Below are 6,000 nucleotides of genomic sequence, written 5' to 3'. Positions count from 1 at the left end.
CCACCACTCTCAGTTATTTTAACGATTGCCTGAAGTGTTCATTCATGTCAAGGCGTGTTATTTACTTCCCATTATGGACATGACATTACACGACTCCATTACAAATTGAGAGAAACATATTGCCTTCCAAAGTGTAAGTATTGCCCCATTATCTATGAATAGAAATGAGTGCTGGCACTAGATGGCAACTACTTAGAACATATGTTCTAAATGTTATGGACAAAGTTTCATTTTTGATAATGTACCAGAGAAAGATAAAATACCTCAAAAATCCTCTACCAAATGAATTTATCATTCACATTGTCAGCCCATCAAGTTTAGTCATATAATTCATAGGCTGATTATGTGGAAAGTCAATGAATCATATAGCTAAATATTTTCTAGTGGCTTTATGAATGATAGAGTTAATCAATATTGTACCTGAACAGAGATAATCTCTAAGTGTTATTGCTAATAACCAAACCTTCAGAACTTTAACTTAAATAAATAGGAATAAAATTAAGAGACTATACACTCAGCATCTGATTCTATACATAAAACAGTAGCTAAAAGAAAGGCTGCTCATTATTTTTTGATAGAAAGGATAAATAACATATTTTAATCCAGTGAAACAACTGTCTAAGCCAGTTTTATGGAGAGTGGTACCATTAAAACAGTATCACGGGGAGGGGGGGAGGTGGATAACTAGTTTCAAGAGCCTCTGAGCTGCCATATGACTTCCAAGCCTAAATGTAATCTAACCTACACTTCTTGATACACTGAAACTGCAACGGTGTCTATAATATATATAGACAGTACACACAAACTGAGAAAAAAATCATTGAATATAAAGGTAGTTATAAGTCTGTCAGTATGTTATATCTGACATAGAAACTTTTTATTTTTTTGTCATTATTTGTTCCTGATGACATATATAGAAACTCTTTCCATTATGACAATCCAGTAGCCTTCCAAATGCTTCTACAGCTTCAAATGTGAAAGAACAATAAAGAAATAAAAAGTTCATGATTGCCATGAGACTCACTACCTCAGTTAAGTACCTAAGAAAGCAGTCTCGGAAAGAAGTTGACTAAATTAACTATATAGCCAAAGGAGAAAAGGGTGCCTTTGCTAGTCTCAGAGAAAGATCATGGCCATCTATATTTACAGAATTAAGTTGAACAAACAAGATTTTCCTCTAGAGTATTTCAGAAACACTTTTCCATAACTACAGGGTATTTATTTTTGGAACACTGATTTACCAGGTGGAAGTTAGACTCTAATGGTACATGAACTGGAGATCACTCTTCATAGTTATCTGCTACTTCTACATTGTGTTGTAAAATATTCTTTCACTTCTTGTATGGAAAAGTGAAAAATAATGACAAAAAATAGTGTATAATTATAACATTAATTTATTTTTACATCTCAAACCATTTAACTTTTAAAAAATGCAATAAAGACAATGAAAAAAATCAGTAAAAATCTTATATGAATTTTTCCAACTTTCCAAAAGTCTTCAAAGAAACCTAAAAAAAAGTCAGATGCTGTTTGATTCTAACCTCCACTGTTGTGCCCTTCAGATTCTGCACAGCAGATACATGCAAACATTCTCGATTATCATAAGCAATATGAAGAATCCAGCAAGGCATACATGAGTACTATCACTGCCAAATATATACAGATGTGGTGGACCCAGCTATATGTATATTGTTCCTCTGACTGGTGTCACTAGAGGGCTCACAAACTAGTTGGAAAGACACTAGCTACTTATGCAAAGGATATGAAATTCTGGAAGTTGGGTTTGGTTTGGTGGAACTGGATAGTAAAATCAAAGTGCTTCCCAACAGCTCTTACAGGCAACTCCCAGGTAAATCTCACCTCCTGCCACAGCTGTTGGCTAAAATGTCCCCCTTCATTGACTAACAAATAGGCACCTTCACAAGCAACTCATCTAATCCTAAAATAAGCACCCAAGGGTTGATAACAAACGATTTATTCTTTTGAGGTGTGTATTTTGTCCATTGGCTATAAATAGGTCTACAATATGTAGCTCAAATCTAACTTTTACCTATCCTAATTTAGGGATAATAAATTTTATAGTCTGTCTCCAGAGCTGATCCATGCAAATTGTACTGAATTGTAATTAAGTTGTAACAAACGATTATACAAACCAGTAAGAATTCAATAAACTCAAAGCACGTCTCTCTGCATCACTGGTCAAAACAGCAACAAGCAAAGCCAATAACCTGCTGCCAAACAAAAGTGAAATTCCAGAGCTTCTTTGATCCTGTATCTCAAAAAAGTTTTTTTAAAACCTGCAAATACTCAGTATTCAGGTCAGTTTAGATGTTACTGTGACTGGTGTATCAAAACAAACTCTTAATTAAATCCATAGAATGATCAAGCAGAAGTCAAGAAGTAAAACAAGGAATAAGCAGAAGAATCTCTGAACACAAAACAAGTACAATGAAATAATTATTCGGAAAGTGTTTCTTGCACAATTAACTGTACAAATAAATAATAAGAAAGAATAGTAGAATGGAGACTTACAAGCGTTAAGTCCTCACATTTCCAAAATTAATGCAGGCAAAGCTGGCATGGTTCCAAAATCTGCAAAATATTTATTATTTAGTTTTGTCTTCCTCTTTTATAATTAATTCACAATTAAACAAGTTGTAATTATAATTCAGATACTGGCAAAATACATTCTATGGTGTTAACCATTGATAGATTTGTAAACAAAAGCAGCTGGACTGGAATTTCTTCAAGGAAATATTTACATGCCAACAGTTTATCAAACTGAAAGTCTGTAGATAAATCTACACATGGGCATTATGTTAATGACGATAGCAACAATGATTCATATTCTTGGTTGTAGCTGCTTTGTAACTGCTACAGCTGTAAAAGAATAAAACCTGGAAGGAAAAAGGATAAGGAGGCAGGCCTAGGGTTTTACTCCCCTGCCTCCTTTCAAGGTTAGAACATTTGTTACATTATACTGGAAATAATGGTTAACAATAGGGCCATTGTCCAAGATCCTTTTACCTCTAGAGGCCAGATTTCTGGAGGTATGTAACTGATGTAGGATGCAACTAAGCACTTCATGGGCTTTTACAAAAGCATAAGTGCCCACTGAAATTTTAAATGGATATCCAGGCCATTTGAAATTCCCGCTACATGTCAAACCATATCTTGGACAAACTAAGGTTGTATGTGTCTTCCTACTGCTTCAACACCAGAAAATACTAGTAACTGCTTTGAAAAATGCTACCTGCTTGATTCTACTCAGTAGGGTCGATTTGCATGCCATTACCCAGGTCTCAGGATTAAAAGGTGATCACACCCTACAGAAAAGCATGGACACCTTCCTGTCAGCATTCCCTTGTCACCCTTTTGGGAGTGACTGATATATGGCTATAACTCTCACCAGAGTATCTCAAGAGTTCAGAACAAGACCCTGACTTCAAGTGTATGTATTCGAATGCAAACACACAAAAAAAGAATAAAAGAATGAAAAATATTAGAAAGACATGAATAATAATAATAATAGAATAAAATCTTAAGACTGGAGGGTGCATAAGCCTGGATAGTTAAGAATTCTGTTCATTTCAGGAGAAATTCAGGAGAAAGAGGCACTTCCACAGGAAAATTCAACTCATCTTAACACTTAAAGCTTTTTCCATGTCAGTAATTCATTCTCTGGAGCGGCTTGATTTTAAGGAGAACTAGGGGTGTCTGAAAAGAAATCTCCAGTTGGAGGATCCCATTCCTTACTGAGAGAGAAAGATCCCTTCACTGCTCATGCAAGTCCTTGCAAGCAGCACTGAAACACAGTGAATTGGGAACATGTCCACCAAGTAGAAAAAGAGACTCAGCCTCATTCTAACCTGATTAGCTACAGTGAAAGTCACCCATTTCAAAGACAGTTAGGTTAGGGATGAATCTTTCTTCCTTTCCTCTGCCAGTTAAAGAATTATTCCGGTGAGTAGCTGAATAATGGGGCAGCTGGTAGAGTCAAGTCTGGAAATACGAAAGTACAATTCACAATGGCAGCAGGAGCAGGTGACTAGACCTAAATGAGATCAACACAGTTTGAATGTGACTGGGGGTTAGGAGTGGTCTGTGGTATGGTATGACTGGGCAGTTGTGTGTGGGTTATATGGCAAAGCAAGATATATATACTGGTAAATTAAATGTAATCACTGAAGTTCAGGAACCCTGTGTCCAAACAGTATAGGGCAATCTTTCTATGTGATACTCCCTCGCTCTCCCAAGTGAAGTTGGCTGTTCACAAACTGTTTTCTGGGCCTGACCCATGCTGGGGGCTGCCCCAGCCCCAGAACTGTCTGCAGCAGAGCTGGCTGGCACAGGACGCCACTTGGCCAGGGACCATTCTAACAACACAGCAGCATGAATGATCACATTCCCATGACTTGGAAACTTCTGACTTCATTCCATTTTCTGTTATAACAGCCCAAAAGAATAATTCCAACTTTTTTGTTTGTTTGGGTTTTTTTTGTGGTTGGTTTTTGTTTTGGTTTTTTTGCCTGTGTTTTGTTAAGATCAAAGGACAGCCATGGTATATAACCTGTGCCACATCCTAGGATATGCTACTGTGTACATTCAGGGCTATTGCCTTGGAAAAGTAATGAACACTTTTCAAGTCCTGGAAAACTCTAGCTTATTGAATATATAAAGGATGGCAGTTTTGCATGTGCTGAGTAAAATCAGTGTATTCTGGAAGCACAAGATATAAGCAAAGCCTTGTACACATAGACCTTTTATTTCTTTGAAGGCGTTGGATTTATTGCATACATGCAGAAGAACTACAGGGGATGTATGGTTAGCTGGTAAAGCAGTGACTCAGAGAAAAATGGCAGATAGGATCAGTTGTATCTGCTGCTGAAGTGATTCATGCAGTCCTTGCTAGCTCCTGTTCTGCCTTTAAGAAAGAGGCTGACAGAAATATTCTGTCAGCCAAGCAGATGCTTCTGCTGAGCTCTGTGGACTGCAGGCTGAGAACCCCTACTTATTGCACTGCTAAAGCCTAATCAAATATGAGAAACCACGTAAGATTTTTTTTAATGTGTATTTTGGAAATTATACCAGCTAGGAAAAAAAAAAAAAAGTATTAAAGAGTGTCATTGAGTTAAAAGAGCAAAATGAAGAACTGGTGGAACCTGAGCACTTCTATTTTTACCTGCATTCCTGTTAAACTTCATTCCTTACAAACAATGATAGAAGAATGGGATGAAAATCAAAGAAGAAAGCAGCTCTTTTTTCCCTGAATGGAACAATATTTAAGAAAAATGTAACTTTTAACACTGAAAACTCTTCACAGTGCACAAAGGCAAATGGCAGTTTTCAAAGATGTCCCCTGGCACTAACGTTCTTGTTTGCCAGAAGCTCATTTGCCATGGCCAAATGCTTGCTGATTCAAATAAAAGCACCTCACCAACAATTCACACAATAATTTAAATTGAACTTGGCCAGCTTAGATTAGAAAAGAAATTACTTAAATTGAAAAAGGAATAAACCTTGCTCAAAATACAGTTTGTTCTTTCTGCCTCAAATTAAATACGAAGGAATGATATAGTGGCACTCTCTTTAATGACCACCACTTGGAAGAATATGCAGCATTTGTTAAAAGGCTGAAGTATTTTTAAACTTGAATACAACATACAACTACAGACTACTAGAAAAATGCATTGTACAACTCATCTACCCATGCAAGTATAATAGGACGGTCCAGGGCCAGGAGTCCTAAGGTAAATGCCTGCTATTGTTCTCACAACAAAATACAGTCTTCATTCAGTCCCAAATATAATCTTTTTGTATGCTGATGGTGGCTTAGTAAACTAAAAGGAAAAGCACTAGTCATTATCATCACGATCTGTCTCCACTCAAGTAACACCTGGCAGGAAAAATAAAAGAAAAAACTTTTGAATCAATAAATATTTTATTGATTAAATTTAAGCATAATTTATACAAAGAAGATGAAGTATGCCAAAGCACAAT

The sequence above is a fragment of the Buteo buteo genome, chromosome 14 (genome assembly GCF_964188355.1).
Source record: "Buteo buteo chromosome 14, bButBut1.hap1.1, whole genome shotgun sequence".
NCBI classification, from domain to species: domain Eukaryota; kingdom Metazoa; phylum Chordata; class Aves; order Accipitriformes; family Accipitridae; genus Buteo; species Buteo buteo.
Note: the sequence above shows the minus strand (reverse complement) of the source record.